This window comes from Physeter macrocephalus, chromosome 6 (assembly GCF_002837175.3).
Source record: "Physeter macrocephalus isolate SW-GA chromosome 6, ASM283717v5, whole genome shotgun sequence".
NCBI lineage: Eukaryota > Metazoa > Chordata > Mammalia > Artiodactyla > Physeteridae > Physeter > Physeter macrocephalus.
The window spans coordinates 75,189,972-75,211,063 of NC_041219.1; positions in this window are offsets into that span (position 1 = coordinate 75,189,972).

Below are 21,092 nucleotides of genomic sequence, written 5' to 3' on the forward strand. Positions count from 1 at the left end.
AAGTAGCCGCATAGCACAGGGAGATCAGCTAGGTGGTTTGTGACCACCTAGAGGGGTGCGATAGGGAGGGTGGGAGGGAGGGAGACACAAGAGGGAAGAGATATGGGAACATATGTATATGTATAACTGATTCACTTTGTTGTAAAGCAGAAACTAACACACCATTGTAAAACAGTTATACTCCAATAAAGATGTTAAAAAAAAACAAAAAAACATAAAAACAAATATAACATGTCAACCTGTGAGTTTGCAAACGCTTAATTGCCAGGTATCAAGTAAGTTATTTCCTTTGCACATTGAAAATAATATTTAATCTTTCAAGCCCCTGGAAGATCTTCAAATTACCCAGTGGGACATAGTTGAATTATATAAATATTGTGTGAGTTTTACTTTTTCAACTCCTTTGATACGAAACAGCATAACATGCTATTGAGTTTTCCAATTTTATGTTCAATATCAATTCATACCAATGGTGGTAGGCTGAATGGGGAAGGCGGAAGGCAGTGCTGATAAGAATCCTACGAGTTCAAGGTCATTGTATCTGCCTCAGTCCATTCAGATAATCAGTCTTTTGATATCTCACTTGAACTAGTCTCCTATACATTTTCAGGCTGGTTTTATTTAGAAGGCATTTCTTTTAAAGGAAACTGAATTGGAAAGCAGTGTTAATAAACCTTGAAGAAAAATCAGATGTGATGAATTCACATGTATTTTTATATTAGTTTAAGAGCTGTGCTGAAATGAGCAATTTGGTTCTGTGAGTGGAATGGCTTATAAAATGAATAACTGAGTTATGTGAGTCTTGATTTTAGTGAATGACAAAACAGCCAAAAATACAAAGCATTAAAATGGAGCAAGAAGGATTAAAGTACAGGTCATATCCTGAGAGAAAAATGGTTGTGAGGGAGGAAGGGGGGTGGTGGCATGGAAGGGAATGGGTGCGGGTAATGTCCAGCTGGAAGCACATGATGCCACTTGATTCAGCCGGTCATTCATACTTACAGTACATCCTGTGCTGAGGGTAGTTACTGTTTACAAGTTTAAAATAAAAAAACATCATGGGTAAGTAATGCAGTGGAGTTCAGTGGAAGGGTGTTAGTTCTTTTGGGGGCAGGGAAGGAAGTAGAAGATCGAAAGAGTAAAGAGTCAGCTTTAATTAGCCTTCAGATGGTTTTTCTAGGTGGCTGATGGAATCTGCCTAATTCTTTGAGTAACGCCTTAGTATTATGTATGGCTTCCTTATTCTACGGCAGTCTCATTGTTATTTATTTATAAGCCTTCTACTTCCAAAAAGGATTTGAAACCGCTTATAATAAAAGGCACAGATATAATAAACCCCTCAAATCAGTAACAGAAGAGTAAAAGGTAAGAACTAAGTATTAATAGTAGTAGAGGTGGGGGAAATAATTATATAATATTAGAAACAAATGACTAAGGAAGTCACCAGAGCTCTGAGCTTCTTAATGGTCAAGACAGGAAGTTTTGGTAACTAGGAAAAATTTTTCCTGTCCTCCAAAGAATCTTATGAGCAATTTAGGTCATTTTTTAAGATGAATATAAGCAATAATTAAGTACATTTAAGAAAACTGTGAGACATGATTAAAGAAAATCTAATCCTACCACTCTCGCAGAACCATTAACTTTACTTTTTTTAAAAAACACATTAACTTCTAGTTTTTGTCCTTATGCAAACTTTTTTTTTTTGGCCATGCCTCGCAGCTTGCAGGATCTTAGTTCTCTAGCCAGGGATTGAACCTGGGTCCTTGGCAGTGAGAGCTCGAGTCCTAACCACTGGACCACCAGGGAATTCCCCAAACATATTTTAATATTAGGGGAATCATACTGCATTTTGTATTCCTTTTTGTTCCATAATGGCTAAATATTTTTCAGGCTTCACTGATGACGGCATATTACTGTTTTTTAGACTGTGAAATAGTCAATCATGTTTTTATAATGCCCTCGCTTAACCATTTCAGTTTTATTGACCTGGTTTCTCATATTTTACTATTGTAAAGAATACCTCCGTGTATATAATTTTTTTCCTCTTCTGATGAGTTATTTCTTCATTCAGTCAATAAATATGTATTGATAAGTTTTTGTGTGTGCCTGTCAGTCTCTGTGTACTGGAGACACAGAGATCAGTATTTTCCAAGCACAGAGGAAAGGTGTGCTACTCTGCCTGGGCAAGGAGCTGCCAGGGGAGGCTTTACAGAGAATGTGAATATTTAGACAGTCCCTAAGAATAAACAAAAAAAAGTGCTTGCCAGATTTCTTTCCATATAGGTTTTGTCAAATCGTAATATCGGTATTGTAAAAGGTTTCCTTCTTTCCTATATCTTCAAACCTCTACCGGTATTTGTGTTACCATTAAATTAAAAAAATTTGTATCTCAATTTGCTTTCGGTTACTTAGATTATATTTGAAAATAATATAGTATATATGTAGATTCTGTTCATAGTCTTCAAGCTTTCACTTACATGGCAGGGAAAGGCAGGAAAAAAATAAGACATTGGAGTCCCATTTGTAAGACGGCTTTGCCACTTATTAGTGATATAAACTGGGGTAAATTACTTAATCTTGCTAAACTACAGTTTTCCCAAAAGCAAAATTAGAATAACAGCACTTAACCTTGCATGATTGTTGAAAAGATTAAATCAGAGAATGAATAAAGCGCCGGGAATATAGGGAGAGTTTTAGGAGTAACTATTATCGCTTATTGGAATACTGATGTTCTCCTTGTAAGATTCAGGAATTCTCTACACATGTTAACCCTATGTCGTATTTGGTGGAAATAACTCCCCTACATGTTGCTCTTCTATTTTCAATTCGCGGTTTGAGAATTTTATATTTTAAAATTAAAGTTGGGTAAGTTATTGTTTTGTTAAATATTAGGGTTTCTGATAGTTACTCTATTGTAGGATTATATGTAAATCTCTAAACCATTTGGGATCTATTTGAGCATATAAAAACTTAACGTTTGGGACTTCCCTGGTGGCACAGTGGTTGAGGGTCCGCCTGCCGATGCAGGGGACGCGGGTTTGTGCCCCGGTCTGGGAGGATCCCACATGCCGCGGAGCGGCTGGGCCCGTGGGCCGTGGCCGCTGGGCCTGCGCGTCTGGAGCCTGTGCTCCACGGCAGGAGGGGCCACAGCAGTGAGAGGCCCGCGTACAGCAAAAAACAAACAAACAAAAAAAACCTTAATGTTTGACACAGCAAATATCAATTGAACTTTTATACAAATTTTTGTACGATAAAATCTGTCTCAAAGCATGAGAGTTCAACATTGCTGATATTTTCTTTTTACTACCTAAAATCACAGATTCCCCAAGTAGGCTACAATAGACATACAGCTTGTTGAAATTGCCTTTTAAGATGAAACCGCACGCTTGATGTGAGATCAGTGAAATCATAAGGGCTGAGATAATATTTACAGAATTATTCATGTCGACAAACACTTAGCTCTGCTCATTGTGTATTCACTTGTAGAGCATTACAGAAAAAGGTAAATATTTCTTGGAACTTTCACTATTATAGTCTGAATCTAAAACCTGAAACAAAAATTGTGGGCAATTACAAGGCCTAACTTCCATAGTCTGTAAATTTAAATTCTATTTTTGACATGATTTTGAAATGACATCTTGTTATTTACATTTAAGAGATGAAAGAAAAAGGAAGTGTTTTGGTTAAAAGAAGAAAACCTTTTTGCAGTCTGGTCTTATTGATTTATCTAGCCTCAACTCCCACAGCTTAGAAATTTATAACAGAAGCACTCAAATTTGAAGAGCTTTTTCTACCCTATAAGCCTTTTCACGTTAGTCTTTCTGTCTGTCTGCAATGGAATTGCAATTTTTCGAGGCCTGATAGGGTTCTTATCCTTGTAGGCTCAACATAAATACAACTTCTCTGAAACCTTCAGCATCATTGTTAACCCTCTGCCTTGATCCCCTCTGGAGTTTTCATATACTTTTGCTGTTGCGTGAAACCCATGGCCTGTGCCTGGGAGGCAGTATTCATTGGCTTTAAAGGAAGGACTTTGAAATCAGACTTGGGCTTGAGTCCTTCCTCCTAGCAATGTAGGCTTAAGCAAGTCAGATGACCTCTCTATGTCTTAGTTTTCTCATCTGTAAAATGGGGATAATAATATTATCTCACAGAGTTATTGTGAGAAACAAATGAGATAATGCATGTTAAACATTTAGTCTAGTTTCTGACACATAATAGAGACAATGCATGTTCTTGTTACTTTTTGTTAATATAAATATTTCCTCGCCCCTGTTATCTATTGCTTCATATTGATATCCCAAAACCTGGTGGCTTAAAACAACAAACAGCTATTATTTCAGTCTTTATGGATCAGGAATCTGGGTGCAGCTTAGTTGGGTGATTATGGCTCAGGGTTTCCCACAGGTTGCACTTAAGATATCTGCTGGGGCTACAGTCATCTGAAGGTTCGACTGGGGAGGTTACACTTCTAAATTCACTCATGTGACTATCGCAGGTGTTAGATCCTTGCTGCTTATGGCCAGAGACATCAGTTCTTTGTTATATGGACCACTCCATAGGGCAGCTCACAAGGTGGCAGTTAGCTTCCCTCAGAGCCAGTGAAAGAATGAGAGGGGTTGCCCAAGACAGAAGCTATAGTCTTTTGGTCATCTAATCTTGGAAGTAACAGCCCACCATTTTTGATTTATTCTATTGTTAGAAGTGAGTCTTTAGGTTCAGCCCATACTCAAGGTGAAAAAAAATCACACAAAGGCCTGAATACCAGGAGGAGGAAATCATGGGGACCATCTCAGAGGCTGCCTAGCACCAGGAGGGCTGGAGCTTACTTACTGACTTTTGTGTTGTCATGTTTTCAATGGTATCTGTCTCCATAAACCTTTACCCCTATGGCTAACAACTTTTTCTTAGTTCTGGAAATTATGAGAGATTCTTACTTATCAGCTGCTCACACAGTGTTGTTTTTGTTGTTCTTCCCTAGGGGAAAAGCAATTACCAAAGCACGACACTCATGAAAGGTGGAAGAATATTGGCGGCAGCTTGTTCCATACCATTGTTATAGGAGGGAGGGACTGCCAGATAGCATGTGTGAAGAAGGATGAAAAAAAATGGGGGAAATTTACACACATCAGTTATTTGTCTAAAAATTTTTTCACTGTCATAATCTAGTCCATCTTTAGATTATGGAAAAGAAGAGATGGAGTTTTGTGTTCTTTCTAAAAATTATTAGATGCTGCTGCATTTAAGGGAAAGAGAAATCGAATTATAATTAACAAGGTAAGACAAATATCTTTTACGATGTAGCATCTGGTTGTATACATCTGATTGTAACCATAGTTTGTGTTGATCAACCTCCTACCAGCTGGCTAAATAAATTCCTAACATGCCAGGCTCCCGGGGTGAACCTCCCTTGGAGAAGCCATGGGTTCATGGCTCCTAAGCAGGAATCTTGTTTCCTCTGATGTAACTGAGTGTGGCATGATGCTGTTGGAAAGATGGTGCTTAACGGTCATGTATTTTTTATTTTAGTCTTCCTACTGGGTAACCCCAAAGTCCTTGTGCAGGCCACTTAGAAATTACTCCTCCAGTCTCAGAAATTTTCATTTTCCCCCATGTTCTTTAGAACATCTTTCATGTTGACGGCTAAAAGTTATTAAAGCAGTCCCTGAGTGTTATTTTTAAATCTTAAGCCATTGATAGGTAGAGTTCTTTCACAATGTTAGGCATAGGAATGGTACACGATAGATCTCCAATAAATGAAAGCTACTCTAATGATATTATTACAATGCTTTTCTCAGATCCTCCCTTGGGATTGTTTCACAGCAGCTAATGATCATGGCCTGTTACTTCTGCATTTATGTGGACAGAGAATCCCAGAGTAATAAGCAGGAGACATGTTGAAACCCCTCCCTGAATGACTACCCTGTCTGGGGTGCAGATATTTTTTTTAGTGTGCACAATTTTGTTTTCTTCTCTTCCTCTCCATACCTAGTCTCCCATCATTCTGCTAGACTCGCCAACCCATCTCCCGCTACAGTTCCAGAGCGCTCCTCTTTGCTCCTCCTCATTGTAACTTTAGATGTGAGGTTGCAAAGACTCTTCCTTCCCTTTTGGAGTCTTGGAGCACCTGTAGCCTTCCACCCGCCTATCTCTTCCTTCATTTCTTGGTACACTCCTTCATTATTTTAAAGGAACAAAGATAGGGTTCTTGGGCTCAGAGAGCTTGCGGTCTAGTAGTGGGTGCTGAGACCTGGCATGCAGAGTGGTGCAGAGCAGGATGGGAGAGGCAGTGTAAGGGAGGACCCCATCCCTGGGATTTGGAGAGGGAAGGTCACTGCCACCCAAAGTGATCAGGAAAGACTTTGTGGAGACCGTGTGATGAGGAGGAGTCTGACAGGCTGAAATGGTGGGGGAGACGTCCCACAGGGTGAGGAGAACATGAAGAAAAGTGTGGAGATGATGGGAATAATCCATGAGTGGAAGGTGGCGAGGAGTCCAGTTTGCCTGGGAGCAGAGAGTGGGTCTGAGGTGTGCAGGCTGGGTTTGGGTCCCAGGCCTTCTGGATGAGGAAGAAACCCGTGTCAAACTGGGAGATGGATGCTGAACATATGACTTCATCTTTCCAAATCTGTTTCCTCACCTGAAAAGTGAGGTTGTTTACCTCACAGAGAATCAAAGGAGACAATGAATGTACTGTGGCAAGATAATTAAAAGAACATTAATCGACGATGTCCACCCCCACTTGCCATCATAATGTTCCCCTCTCTGTCCCTCCCCCTGCTCGTTGCCTCGGGGAAAGAATGTGGCAGACCACAAAGAAGAGAAAAGAAGGAGCATCTTCCTATTTCACCCCGAGGGGAATGGAAAAGACTGGAATGGGATCGAAAATATGGGATTACCCAGATTGTTGAGAGTCTGATGAATGTTAGGATTCTTCATGTTGTCACCTGAATCCCCCCGGGAGAGGTGGGGTGGGGTTAGTGAGGCACTGGGTCACAGATAGCACATCTCCTCACAACCTCCTTGACTGCTGAGCTGTCAAGCCCAAGAGGACATTTGGGTAGAGTCCCTTGAGGCCATGTGGCCTTAGAAGGGAATGGCTTTGCAATGAGTCTTGGCAAACAGGGCCATAGCCCCACAGAGAATCCCACATTCTACCCTGGTAAGAAAGCCACGGAACAATAGTGCTGCTCCAAAGAGTGGCACCTGAAGTGGCCTGGAGACGGGAGCTAGGGCTGTCTCAGGGCTGAGCCAGAGTATCAGTGTTTGAAGGGCCATAGATTACTCAGCAAAGACAGAGCACGTAGAGAACCGGGTCCATATCCAGACCCCACGCCAGCTTGATAGCCTGTGAACCCTTGGATCTCCCATAAAACCGTTGAGAAAAGCGAGTTCCAGCTGAACCAATAATTAAATTTCTGCAGCCCCTAGGAAAAAGGAACTCAAAATAGAAATGAAGTTGTTATAGGAAAAAAAGTAAATGAAACATTTTTCTTGCTCATCGAGGTTGTGAATTGAGAAGTATATCCATTACAGTAACTTTAAAAACCTTAAACTGACATGCCACATTAAGAACTAAAATGAGAAGAAAGTTGGAAAGCTCGGTGCCGACTGGGGTATGCACAGCCCTGGAATAGCATCCTGGGAGGGCTCTGAAACGGAGCCTGGCTGTTAGGATTCTTTAATTCCCTATTCTCAGCCCCAGAACAGTAAAAACTGTGGCACAGCTGTTCTGGTTGTAAAGGGCAGCTATGTAGGGCAGTATTCCCAGAAGCTTTCTTTGCTCCCAAATCAGCTCCATGAAAAAGTAAGTGCTCTAAATATCAGGCATGTCGATACTGACAACCACAGCAAATTCAGTGCCAAACGTTTTTATCTTTGCGGCAGATGGTGGCCTGTTTGTGAAGCAGCACTTCATAGGGCAAGGATGCCCTTCAACACTGGAAATAGCTGAGCCCACTTATAATCCTTAAACTCAGAAGAAGCATCAAGCTTTGCAAAAAATCTCTGGGGCAACTTCATTCTTAGCACCAGCTGCCTGGTGGAAAACCATTGTTCCATATCTGGCCCTTTCTTTCATTCTGTAGCTGAGCGTTGTTCATTGATTCCATTAATTAACGTTTATTGAACACCCTCTCGGCTGGACAACATGAGAGGGGCTGGTGATACACCAGTAAAGAGGCAGGACACCTTTCCTCAAGGAACTTAAATAAGTACAGTAATATGTGTTAGTAATAATCGATCTATAAAGTAAGTTGTAGAAGTACCCTCATTCTATAAATAAAGCAACTGAAATTTAGACAGGTTAAGGAACTAGCCCAAGGGCACATAGCTAGAAAAGGGAAGACCAGAATTCAGATAATTCTGGGTCCAAAGTTCACACTTCTAACCAGCACATTCTAGCGTCCAGTGAGGAATGAAGGTGAGCAGGTTAGGGGCTACATATGAGATAGCATGACGGGAGCTCTGATTAGGTGCTCTGTGAGAGCTTGAGAAGGCCCCTTCCCTGTTGAAGAAGGCAGGGCGGGTCCCCAGAGGAAGCCACGTTAACAGAAGGATTGTCAAACTGAGTACCTGAATCAGAGGACTTGCTCTGGGTCCTAGCCGTGGACATTAGAGTCTGTCCCTCATTCTCCTATCTATGAAATTTTCATCCAGAGCCCACATTTTCTCATATTTTTCCTCTGTGGAACAAGCATAGTTGCTTTTCATCGAGCCTGGGTTCTTTATTACCCCTCTCCTTATGCTGCGAATCTAAAGGTGGGCTGTTCCCGCTCCCTGGCTGTGGATATAACCTAAGGGGTGAGCTGGAGGAGGGCCCGCTGGTACCAAGGCAGCACTGTGCCTGTGGCTGGAACGGGACTCTAAGTGGGAAGACCCACCGTCCTGGTCAGCCAGCCTCCCGCTGAGTCGGGTGAGGCCATACCGACCTGAGTAACTCTGGGTCAGCAGGTGACCTCATTGAGTGTCTGTGGGGACTTGAGACACAGCGAGGGAGGAAATGCACCAGAAGAAAGCAAAGTAAGGCAGTAAATGACTGTCATTAGTGTCGCACCTCTGACAGGAAGGAAAAGGAGTGCCTCTGTTCTAAAGTAAAATTTGACAAATACCCTTTAGTCCTAAGCCCTTGAAAAGTGCCCTGGAGTTCCTTTCAGCATTATTATTGCCACCCGCCATCTTGTCTTCTCTTCTAAGATCTGTTTTTCCTCAGGCACCAGAATTAAGGATAACTAGGACCAGTTACTTAACTACGTTCTCAATATTGTTTCGTTACAAATGTCCCGAAATGCCTATGTGTACTTACCTTGTTAAAGTATATCTATAAGGTAGAGGTTTAAATACACGTCTAACATTTTGAAGGCAATATATGCTACCATATCATTTTCTCTTTTGGATTGCAGATATAGAGTATTTCAGCCACGTGGGGATCAAATGCGTTTGAGCAAGGAGATAGTCTGGGAATCTCACCACTATTTGTAATGTTCGTTTCTTTGGAAGATATTAGAAATTAAAGTAATCACTTTATAATCAAATTTTAGTAACACATTAAGTAGGGAATGGCAGGCATATGCTAAAATGGCTATGATTCTCCATTAGTCTGCTTCGTTTGGTATGTATGACAGGTAACCCAGTGACATGGCACCAAGTTGATAGTCGTCCTTTCTCTGAAGCTATCGATGAAAAGAGGACTCGCTCTAGCTCCCTAGAAGTGAACAGAGTTGTTTAATGCTCAAAGAGGAATGGGGCCACCCTCTGGGCTTTTGAGGCTTGCTTATGATGTTTTAAAGCAGCCTGCCAGGAACAAAACAGGCAATATTTGTGTAATTGTAAACAGATCCCTAGATCCTTTATAGCTGGGATAATCTGTACAAGGAAAGGGGCTGCCTTTATTCTTCATAACAGAACCAGAGCCTTGTTCGCTCCCTCTGTAACTGCCCATAGAGGCTGCGTAGCGTGCAGCCATGTGTCCTGCAGAGCAAATGGTCATAAAGTGATACGTCTCTAATCAGGAAAGTCTTCCTGAACTAGTGGCACGAATCAGGTATCACAGTAATCTGTTATGAGTATGACTTGGGCCAGGCAGAGTCTCTGCAGGAGGCCAAAGTGTGGCAGAGAAAATTCGGAAGGGGGCCTCAGGGAAGCAGGTTCCAGACCTTTTACACTTTACAAACTGTGTGGCTTGGCCTAATCCCTTACTTTTTCAGGAGCACCTTTCCTGGGTCTATATAATATATTGGAGCAGTCTTTTAAAACTGAGGTGACTGGTAGTAAAAAGTTTGGTGGCTAGGCACACGGACTCTGGAACCAGCCCTCCTGAGCTCAAGTCTGGCTGTCACCCATAGCTCCGCGACCTTCCACAAATCTCTTATCCTAGGGCCTCAGTTTTAGTAAGCATGGATGCAGGCTATCTCAGCCGGCTGCTGTGAGGAGTAAATGAGTTAATATTGAGAGTTTAGCACATAGTAAACTCTCTATAAAGACATGTTCTCTATCATGGTTACTGTTGTGCTTTCTGGAACCCAGTTCTGCAAATACATAATCTGAATATCATGCTAAAGTATATGTTTGATTATTAAAAATAACATGCAAACAAAAATAAGTGACATGTCCACATGTAGCTCCGATGACAATCTTTCAATTTGTGCTGCTTGTTTAACTTTTTTCTGTGTAGTCATTGGGACAACGTTTCTCCTGCTAGATCTCGTGACTGTATTAATATTGATGAAGAATGCTGGTGTTTCTTAAAATCCAGGTCTGCACATGGGCCCCGTGTGGTACTGTCCAGCATACTGCCCTGTGGTAGCACACATACCAGAACCTCAATTAAATGACAAGAAAGTCAGCCAGGTCCAGGCGCTTCAGTGCCTGACACGGGAGATGAGTAACAGGAGGAGGACCTCTGACAGGTCACATGGTGATCCACATGGTATGATGGAGAGTTTATGCCCTTCACGTGTTTTAGATGCTTCTGATCTGACTTCTGTGTTTGTCATAAAACCACGTTAGATATTGTTAGTGATCTGACATGAAAGCAAACACATTCTGCTTTTCTTCTTATAAGCTTCTGCATCAGTTAGAAAGAATCCTGAGCTTATCAGGAGGCCTACTGCAGTACCAGTAACAACAAACTATCATTCACAACTCTTTACTTATCCGAATCAGAATTTCCCCAGTACTGTGGAACCAAAACAAGTTCAGAAATAAACTGGGTTCTGAGGCTCATGTAAGCATGCAACTCTCACTCTCAATATTATCTTATCTTTTTGGGGGGTCATTGAAATGGCCTTATTTTTTAATCAATTGGCTTAATGATAAATGAATGTTATGAATTTGTATTTATTAGAAAACATTTACACTGGCAAAACAGAGCTTTTTTTATTTTACAGTAGGGTGACCACTGTCTCGGTTTGCCTGGGACTGCCCCAGTTTCAGCACTGAATGCCCTTCCTCCTAAAACCCCTCAATTGTCCTGGTCAAAGTGGGATGGCTGGTCACCCTGTCTATGTATCAGAATTCTGTGCAAGATTTGGTTTTTAAAAAAGATACTGGGCTTCCCTGGTGGTGCAGTGGTTGAGAGTCCCCTGCCGATGCAGGGGACGCCGGTTCGTGCCCCGGTCCGGGAAGATCCCACATGCCGCGGAGCGGCTGGTCCCGTGAGCCGTGGCCGCTGAGCCTGCGCGTCCGGAGCCTGTGCTCCACAACGGGAGAGGCCACAGCAGTGAGAGGCCCGTGTACCGCAAAAAAAAAAAAAAAAAAAAGATACTGCTGCTAAAATTGTTTGAAAGTCACTGTGATAGATGATGTAGTATGGTGAATAAATGGTTTGTTATCCAAACCTGGACAGCCTTGGGAGTGAAAGGGGCACAGACTGGACAGGAAGCAAACCTTATCCTAAGGTACCTTCAGATTCTAAAAGGTTAGTATTCTTTTTGATTGCAAACTAAATAAAAACCTTTTAGTAGCAATCATCCTGAATATCCCGCACCACTCTTTGCTTAAGGGTCTTTGATCTGAGCCTAAATTCATACTTTTTATTTGATCATAAATATATAAGACGGACAAGATGCGCCAGATGAGATCTTTGCTAATACCTGGTTACACCTTGGGATTGGTTGGCTAAAACGATTAATCCCCCATGTCAAAGTACTTTCTTGTGATTTACTTCATTTCTCATCAAAGCAAATGAAAAGGAAAAATGTTAATTAAAGGTTGTAGCAAGTTAGGCTCCAGTTGACTAAGGCTTTATTTTGTCTAAAACAGTCTCTGGGGTGAATAAACGTTAACCATTTCATGAATGAACAAAATTCATGTGGTCTGTTACCTCTGGATAATCTCAAGAAAAAATACTTTAAAAGTCCAGGGGCTTCCCTGGTGGCGCAGTGGTTGAGAGTCCGCCTGCCGATGCAGGGGAACCGGGTTCGCGCCCCGGTCTGGGAGGATCCCACATGCCGCGGAGCGGCTGGGCCCGTGAGCCATGGCCGCTGAGCCTGCGCGTCCGGAGCCTGTGCTCCACAACGGGGGGAGGCCACGGCAGTGAGAGGCCCGCGTACCGGAAAAAAAAAAAAAAAAAAAGTCCAGCAACTTGCAAACTTCCTGTCCCAAGAAGGACTGACAGTGAGAGAGATGCTTGGGGGCGCGACAGCCCTACTCCTCACGCGCACACCAGCTGCTTACAAGGCAGAAGGCAGGATCCAGTCCTCCAGTGCTTGTGCTTTGTGCGATCCTGTCCACACACATTTGGCTCTTCACTGACCTTTCTTAAACTGCTTTATTTTCGTGCTTATTATTAACTTAGCTCTGCATCCGCAAACTCCTCCCTGTCCCCCTCCCCCTTTTTCTGGAAGGATGCTCAAAGATCATCCAGTTCACGTCTGTTAAGGTAGAAATAATGCATGATGGCAGTGGGTCTGGTGCTGTCACTTCAAAGTAGATGAGATGCTCTTGATGATTCTGGGACATGTGGTCTCTCCCACTTTCAATCTTTCACCCTAAATATGATTAGGGTACTTTTCAGTAAAGGGAAGTCCTTGCTCAGTACTACGTAACAATTTATACTCTTTTTTGTTTATAGCTGTATCTGCCTATTTTCTTTAAATATTTTTAGGAACAAGGAGTCTTTTCTGGTGAATTGCACCTTCATGTGATAATTTGGGGATACACGTTACATTTTTAATCTTTTTTTCATGTTGAACATCAGAAAGTTATATAAATGATGACAAGAATCGCACTCAAACCCTTTCCTTAGTGCTTCATTGCTGTCAGCATTTGCATAGATCTGCATCATTACTCTGATTCACTGGCTGATTAATCTATTCTGTCTCTGGTCTCTTTTCCCCATTTTTCCAACAATCCACTCAGGACTGTTTTAGGTAATTCTAAGGCCCATGTATCCTCTACAGAGAAAGCACTTTCATGAATTTCCTGAAGGGCTGTGGGCTTGAAGAATGTATGTGCAGTTTATGTGCAGAATTAAATCTTTGGATTTAAATGATTGATCCATAGATTAATATCAAAATGGATAAATCCATTTTTTGGTATGGCTAGTAATTCAGCTATTGGTAGGATCCTGATGTAAACAGGGAGGAACTTGTTTTAAGTGGTTGCAAATAAGCACGGACATAGATCGAATATGTCTAAGGTCACATTTCTGGCTGAGCAGAGCTTGATCACAGATAATAAAAATCCCTCATGATTACTGAGTGACCATGCAGACACTGATCAACATACTGTGCTTTAGATTTACTACTCACATTACCTTCATAGCATTGTTGAAGTAGGTGCTTTATTGCCCCACAGAATTTAGGTAACTTGTGCACGTTTTCCCAGCTGGCAAGTTGTAAATCTAGGGTGACCAAATGTCCCGGTTTTCCCGGGGCTGAGGGTGCTCTCAAAAAAATGGAAATTTCAGTGCTAAAATCAGAAAAGTCTCTGGCAAATCAGGACAAATTGGTCTCACTCTTGGTATGGCCAAGAACTGCACCCAGGAAGTTGGGTTTCAGAGGGTGCACTGCTGACTCTCGCGTTATTTCACCTCTCTTGGGTGAGTTCAAGAGTAAGTCAGTTTGCAACAGGCATGCCTCGACTCTTTCCCAAAGTAAATATTCAAGAGCTGAAATAAGCCATTGATATTAGGGTGAACTCGGGAGCACCCTCACTGACAGGCTTCCCTGCTTCTCTTTTTAGTTGCATAAACCTGAACATGTAAAATGTTCTTATGTAAGTAACGCAAAATGACTATTTTCTCTGTTCAGGGCGTAATTTTTTTTTAATCTCTTCTCTTGTTTTTTCCTACCTTAGAAACCCCAATTCCTAAAGCTTAGCGTTTCCAAGCACCACTTCATCTCCACACAAGGAGGGAGCTTTTCTAAAGTTGCCCCATGCTATAGAGCTCTGCTGGGTACAGCAGAGCACTCTGGCTCTACGTGACTTTAATCTCCTGGCTTACGTGATTAAGCACAGAGAAAATTCCAGGGTTTTCTCCCAAATCCCTAAGAGAGGAGGGCCAAAATGCTTGCTTGCTTCTCAGCGTGCTGTTCCGCCTTGGATTCGGCACTCTGAACTGGAGTTAATATTTCCTTTTCCAAAAGAGGAGTCCCTTGTACAGAGATCCTTAAAGACACACACTTTGCCTGAATATCTGCCATGCCCGGTCATTGGGAGCTCCAGAGGCAACACTTTGCTTTTAGAAAGAACTAATTGTGGCAATATTGTGGCAAATACCGTGTTGAGATTTGTCCATCTGCAATGTTATGAATTCTATCTCCTGCTTTCTGAAGCAACCAGCATAAACTACTTCTGGTTCAGATATATGAAGCCAGCATAAATGTATCCCTTTAACTTTTTCTTTTCCAGACCAAAGATCCTGGTTTCTTCAATTATTCCCCCATGTCACGTGGTTTTCACGTAGTTTTTCAAATGAAATCTTACATTGAAATGAAGGGTGAAACCATTCATGAGTTCAATCAGTGTATAATTATTTTATACGTTTACATTTATAACGTTTCCTTACTATAAAGTCAGTTAAGGATAGTAAAGGGACTACACATTAAAAACCAAAACATACTCAATACATATAAAACACTATATATATATATAAAATTGAATCACTTCACTGTACACCTGAAACTAACACAACACTGTAAATCAACTATACTTCAATTTCAAAAAAAAGGAAAATATTTTGATGATCCTAAAACAAATAAACAACAAACAACCCCCCCTCAAAAAAAATTGAAATGGAGGCTTATAGATTATTGCCACAAACTTGCATCAGTATCCAGTCATCTTCTGTATTGAGGAGATCCTGAGTTGCAAATAGTGTTAGTTTTTTAAAACAATTCTGATTGTAATCTGAGGATTCTCTTTAATTAAACTGATGCAAACGTTTGGAAGAGGATTGACGTGACGTTTTTGTTTCAAAATTTAACAGCTAATAATATCTATCAGCTTCTTGCTTTTCTTATGGTGCATACATAAGTCATATAGAAAGCTTATAATATGTGTCAAAACTCTCACATGATGTCAGCGCGACTCAATGGATCATGCTAGTCATTTCTTTTTATACAATTCATTATTATATACACCCTGACAAGGGCATACAATGAAAGGGTGTGCCGGTGCTTTACTTGCCATTTATTTGAGCGTGGCATACCAGGGTACTGGTCTCTTTGTACAAAAGTACTGCACTCACAATTGTATGTAAGCAGACATATGCAGGACTGCATTTTGTGTGTGTGTTTGTGGTCGGTGATTCTGAGTGATTTTTATTCTCTTTATTATTTTCTGAATTTTTGACATGTTTCACAATAAGCATATTACATATCAACTTTACTCTCAGAAATTATATATTTATTTTTAATTATCAAGATATGCCTGTCTCAATACTCTAATAATGTAAAAAATAATTATGGAACAAGAAACTATAGAGAAATCACAAATATAATTATGGGGTGAGAAAGACTGTTTCTTCCTACTACTTTTCAAGTTTTCTTATAAGAATACGTAATTTTTTTTTTTTTTTGGTGACAGTTTACTAATCTTTATTTAATGGTATAGAGTTAAAAAATTACTACCAAACTTAGACATTTTATTCAGAACTGCATTAAGAAAAATGACTAGTACAAAGCTGCAGCATTTCTTTTTTTTTCTTTTAAAGGAATCTTGATTTTATTGATATTCACTTTATTTTTTTTAACATCTTTATTGGAGTATAATTGCTTTACAACGGTGTGTTAGTTTCTGCTGTATAACAAAGTGAATCAGCTATACATATACATATATTCCCATATCTCCTCCCTCTTGCGTCTCCCTCCCTCCCTCCTATCCTCCCTATCCCACCCCCTTGGTGGTCACAAAGCACCGAGCTGATCTCCCTGTGCTATGTGGCAGCTGCAGCATTTCTGATAATATTTGCAGGTAATTAAGATACATGCACAGTGATATGAGGAGAAGCGTTGTTCTGAGAACTACACGATGATGACATTAACACAAGTTATGGAATAAAGGTCTGCAAGGGTCAAATTTTGATACCTAATATATTTGATTATTTTTATTATAGGTTAAAATATTTAAAATATAATTTAAAGTAAAATTCAAATTAAGCAATTGCAGAACCCCCAAATATCACCATATAACCTAAGTAAAAAGCCCATGATCGGTCAATACAGTACAAAATGGCTATTCCATCAAATAACCTAAATTATATTTTATACCTCTAGACATAATTTTAGGTTATGGAGTATATTCGTTTGTTAGGGCTGCCATAGCCAAGTACCACAGACTGGGTGGCTTAAACATCAGAAATTTATTTTCTCACAATTCGGGAGCTAGAAGTCCAAGATTAAGGTATTGATGGGGTTGTTTTCTCCTGAGGCCTCTGTCCTCAGCTTGTAGATACCTGCCTTCTCCCTGCATGTTCACACGGTCTCCCCTCTGTACAAGTATCTGTGTCCAAATTTCTTCTTCGTGTAGGGACATCCGTCATACTGGATTAGGGCTCACTATAATGATTTCATTTTAATACCAAAAACTTCATTTTAACTTAATCACCTCTTCAAAGCCTCTGTCTCTAATTACCGTCACATTCGGAGGCATCATCACGTGAATTTTGTGAGGGACACGATTCAGTTCATAACATGGAGTTTCATGATCTTCTACATTCTTGTTAAAGAAACTTCGTCCCTTCACAGAAAGCAATACACAACTTTCCCAATTTTTATTTAGTCATGTATTTGTGTGTAGATACATTTACAGAAATAAAATGTAAATGTATTTATGCATCACTTACTTTGCACTCACACAAAATTGTTAAATGTCTTTAAAGAATCATTTGACATTTTAAGAAAAAAAAGCTGTTTTGGGGGTTCTGGAATGATTTCACCTTTGGCTATTTGCAATTATCACACGGACTTGTGTAAACCAACCAGTATCAAGTTAAAAGAAAATCAGATCAATGGTTGGAAAAATCAAAACAGATGCTCATTAGATTCGTCTAAGTCAGAATTAACTCCACCTTTCAAATTTTGTGGGAATTGTGTTTAACATCTGCAGAACAAAGCAAATACATTTAATTCACCACAGCCTTGAGTTTATAGTTCAAATTTGGCCTCTCTGATCTATTATATTTGTGCTAAAAAGCTAAGGAAGTGAGTTATAAAAACAGAGAAACTAGAAATATTAATTTTTCTAGTCCAAGATCATCATCCTCCTTAGGTTTCACTTTTTGTAACTTGGGGAAGTTTTTGGTATTAAAATGGAATATTGTCCATTCTCAACTTACAAACCAGATACATTCCAAAAATTCATTTGAAAGTCAGTTATTAGAGACTTTCAAGAAATTTTCCCATAGAAATAATGTTATTTATGATGGTTACACCCCGAGGCCAGCCCATAAAACCCTGTTTAACTCCCATCGCACAAAGTATGGTATTGATAGTATAGCTCTATGAAACTCCTAACCAACGAAAACACTGCCTTGATGGAAAAAGAAATAGTGTCATGAGGATAAGATATATTTTTAAGTCTATCAGTGTGCTTTTCTCGTTTCTATTTCTCTCCGATTTGCCAGAGGTATCTATTTGTATCGGGGGGGTTAGGATTGTTGCCGCAGCAATGCAAAGAGTCTGTATTCAGCTTTTGACAAATGGAATAGAATTTTTGAGACTACGGTCTTGAAATTTAGAATTTATCCTGAGAAGAAGCGTTTTTAAATTTCTGAACCACATAGCCACACGTCTACAAAGAGTGAGACCTTGAAGGTACTATAAGCCAGGGCTGGAGCGAGCTCAGAGTACCACAGGAGACACCATCCTGCTGCAGGTAGGGCTGGATGCAGGGCAGGAGAGACAGACAGGAGGGAGGCAAGCTGTTAGACTAGGATGTTAAAGCCCGGGGGCATTTAGATGAATTGAAGGCAAAGCCAGAGGAAGGGAGACTGTTTCATGCCACTTGTCATTTTGAGCACCGGCAAGGAGACAACCATGCTGAGTAGCCTGCCCCAAGGGAAGGCAGCCATCACTGGTCCTCCCGCAGGGACCAGCTGAGCTGAGAGTTCAGACCTCAGGCTCGGCAGGCTCCATCCAACCTGACACTTCCAGAGACGCGCCCAGAAGCTCTGCAATGGAGAGCCGTGGAAGCCAGGAGCTGGATGCAGATCCAAGCAAGACCCCTAGAAGGCATAAAGTTACTGTCCCTTGAACATGTGTTCTAGTCCTTTTTCTTCATTTCACCCCACCGCCAGCAGGGTGGGAACTCATCTGGGATATTAGACTAAGCAGAGGAAATAAAGAAGCTTCGTTTTCTTTGCATATCTTTGTACAATACCTTTCATATATTTTTAAGTCATTTATCCTTTTAAAACAAGTGTGTGCTTAACTTCAATTAATCTTTAGAAGAGTCCTAATGAGATAAATATTATACCTTTATCACGGAGGAAATTGAAGTAATTTTGCCCCAAATGACACAGCTTTTGAAGGGGAGGGCTGGGATTTGAATCAAGATGAGTCAAGCTCTGGAAAGTCATGCTTCTCCAAAGAATTCAGTTACAGTTTGGAGTATCTGGATCACACATTCTCTTTATCTCCTTTTTTTCTGGGCTGGGAAAAGAGTGGCCTGAGGTGGTGGCTCTCAGGGCCTGGAGCTGAGAAAAGACGAAAGTCAAGGTGTACGGAGTGAAGAGCAAGGCTGACTCCACCTTAGGGGCCAAGGCCTCAGATTGATATAATCTCCTAGTGATGTTTTGGGTTCTAGGCTGCTTCCTCGAGACTACCTTCCTTATTTCTTCAGGGGTTCACTTATCTGATTTTTGTTTCCACCGTCATCAGCTGGCCAGGGCCTCTTTCTTCTGCTATTCCCTGAATTCCTAAACTCATTTCCCTTAATCCGCTTTTGCCGTGTGGCAGTGTTCTGAAGCGTGTAAAATTCATAGGGCATTTGATATCTCTTCCTGGAGATTCAAGTTTACTCAATGATAATTGAACCACTTTTTAGAATAGTCCAATAGGGCACCAAAATAATGAGGGGGAAAGCAAGTTTGGTGTGAAATTTTGAAGTATAGTACAAGATTGCTAGTGAGAGCTGCTTTGGACTACAATGCTAGACCCCTGGGGTATACACTTAATTAACTCTGCTATTTATAGTAGTGTATTTTGATGAAAAACGTAGAGAATCAGAGTGCTAATGGAAGCATTTTTGAGGTTTACTTAGAGACTTTTCTGCTAAGAATAGTAGACAAGCCAGGCTTTCCCCAGAAAAGTAACCAGGGCAGGGATTTACCCCAAGAAACCAAAATACAGAGGGAGGGTGGCAAAAAAATTTAAACAATAATTTAAAAAACTTAGTACCAAGCTTTTAAATTAGCTAAAACATGAATAATTAGCTAACACAGGAAGTTACCAGATGGCTCAGCCTTGTTATTAAAACCCATCTGTGAGGCATATTATGAATTGGGCTGCTCATTTGAGGGAGTTTTGTCTTCATGTCAGCTGCCCTGCTCCAGCTCCAGAACTGCCAGTGAAGACCCTGCTCCCCTGATTCCTCTGGTCTTAGAGCCCATTCTTTTTCATCTACTCTCCCCCAACCTGGTTTGCTTGAAAGGGTTTCTCAAGAGAGGCTAAATTTAGGACTTTGTATACGCAAAAGAATTAAGTCATTTAGCTGTCACATGCATGATCATTTCTGGATCAGAAGGGAAAATAATCCGGGGGAGAAAGACGGGAAGGTGGTGTATAAAATGGAGGGGTTGGTGACAGTACTTTAACAAGAAGGGTGGGTGGGAGGGTGACAAGAACACAGTGGCTTTGTGTGAGTTTACAGAACCTTCCTCACTCTCTTCCCTTCTTTTGGCAGCCATCATGCCTTCAGAGGATGGAATGGACGGTTTACAGAAGATCCCTCAGCCAGGCAGCCATGGTAAGATGATTAAGTGAAGTGACACGTGGTAGGGTTGCTAGTAACTAGACACACTATCGGATCCTCCTTCAACTAGTATAGGACCAGCTTCCTACTGTGGATCTACCATGTGTTAATTTGTGGACATTAAAATCAGGATTCTAGGAGTTTCTAAGCAACTTTATTCTACAAATTTGGTAACTCTTAACAGCTTTAGGCTCATGTGTCTACATTTACTGGAATGGGCATCTGTCGCACCCCCGCCCTATGTCATCTTTTTTTTTTTTTCCTGGTAATAGAACATGCATTGTGGTTCAGAGAACAGCCCCACCCCCACTGGATTCAGCCTTGCTGACATAATCAAACAACATGTTTTGATTCTCCCTGGCCAACAGAAAAACACCTTTAGTGTCTGCTCCCCGGAGCCAAAGAGCTATCCTGGTTCCTGTTGATTCAGAGATCTGGTTTTTCAGCTTCCCTTTTAATTCTCAGAGTTATTCATTATCCTTCTAATAAATTTCTGTCTTTGCTTATGTTAGCTAGATTTCCTCCATTGGTATATTTAGATATCCCCTTTTCTAAGAATCTGTTCCAGTATCCTCAAGGCTATTCATACAGAAGATATTAACGTTAAGTGTCCTAATATAGTTGGAGAAACTAGCAACTAGACATAGCTCCAAATCTCCAAAGCAGTGACTTCTGCT